Source organism: Armigeres subalbatus, chromosome 2, assembly GCF_024139115.2.
Source record: "Armigeres subalbatus isolate Guangzhou_Male chromosome 2, GZ_Asu_2, whole genome shotgun sequence".
In the NCBI taxonomy this organism is placed as follows: domain Eukaryota; kingdom Metazoa; phylum Arthropoda; class Insecta; order Diptera; family Culicidae; genus Armigeres; species Armigeres subalbatus.
The window spans coordinates 370,077,234-370,078,313 of record NC_085140.1 but is presented as its reverse complement, the minus strand read 5'-3'; positions in this window follow the sequence as shown (position 1 = coordinate 370,078,313).

Here is a 1,080-nt window from a genome sequence, read left to right as displayed (position 1 = left end):
AATGAAGAAGAAAGGGAAATGTTTTTGACCCGATGACAGCTGCCGGTCAGTGTTGCCAAATAATTTCAGCATGGATTCTTTTTCAATTTTTGTAATAGTAATTGTAAAATCAATAAATTAAAGGCAGCGGCTGATAGGCAAGCATCCATGGTTAATTTATCAAAAACAAATATAGTTACACGTCACAGAAAAAAATATGATAGACGTATTCTATAGATGAACACTTTTCTGCATAACACTGGTGCATTTATTATCCTTTGCCCTGCAAAATCGAGTGAAAAATGGCTCTGATTAAAAAATCATCATTCATTCAATGGTTTATTATAACTCATGGAATTGATTAAACAATAACGCATCTTATATTGAATTATAAAATGTATTTAAAGGAGTAGGAAAATAAAAATGAAGCTTTAAATTATATTCAGTATAAAAGTTGTGCAGTAACATGGTAACAGCTCTTTCAACTTGCCTTTCAAAACCAAAAAAAAATATTTATATTAATAATTCAATCATTCTATGTTAACACGGCCATATATGTGGAAGAGGAAGTAAATTAAGGGAGCAATGTTTTATGAAATCTAAAGGTATTTTATAAAGTTTCTTAAAGATGTATAATAGTTTCAATATTAGGTTAATAATTTTTAATCTCGTAATCTCATGCATAAATAAAATCATCATCAAGATTAAACTATAAAACTATAAACTGTAAAAATAATTACTATAATTATATGAACCACATATATCAGCAAATGTGGCAACACTTCCTGCTACAAATCAGGCGAGGATGAGAAAAGGAAACAAAAGGGAAATAAAACCATGCCTTCAGAAACGTATGTTTGTAAGTGTGCTGCGGTAGGGCTACATTTAGGCGATTATTATAGTTTTGTGTTAGACAATGTTCAGACTACGATCTATATCAAGTGATAAAGAAAACAGTCATAATTACCAAAAGCCCCAAAAGTACAACCATCATTCCAACCCAGGAGGGTGAAACGCCTGGTACAGGTTCACCATTTTCCTGTTAAACAGTTCGATGAGTACTACTGCTTTATTTTAACACAATTTTTGGATAATGGTGTA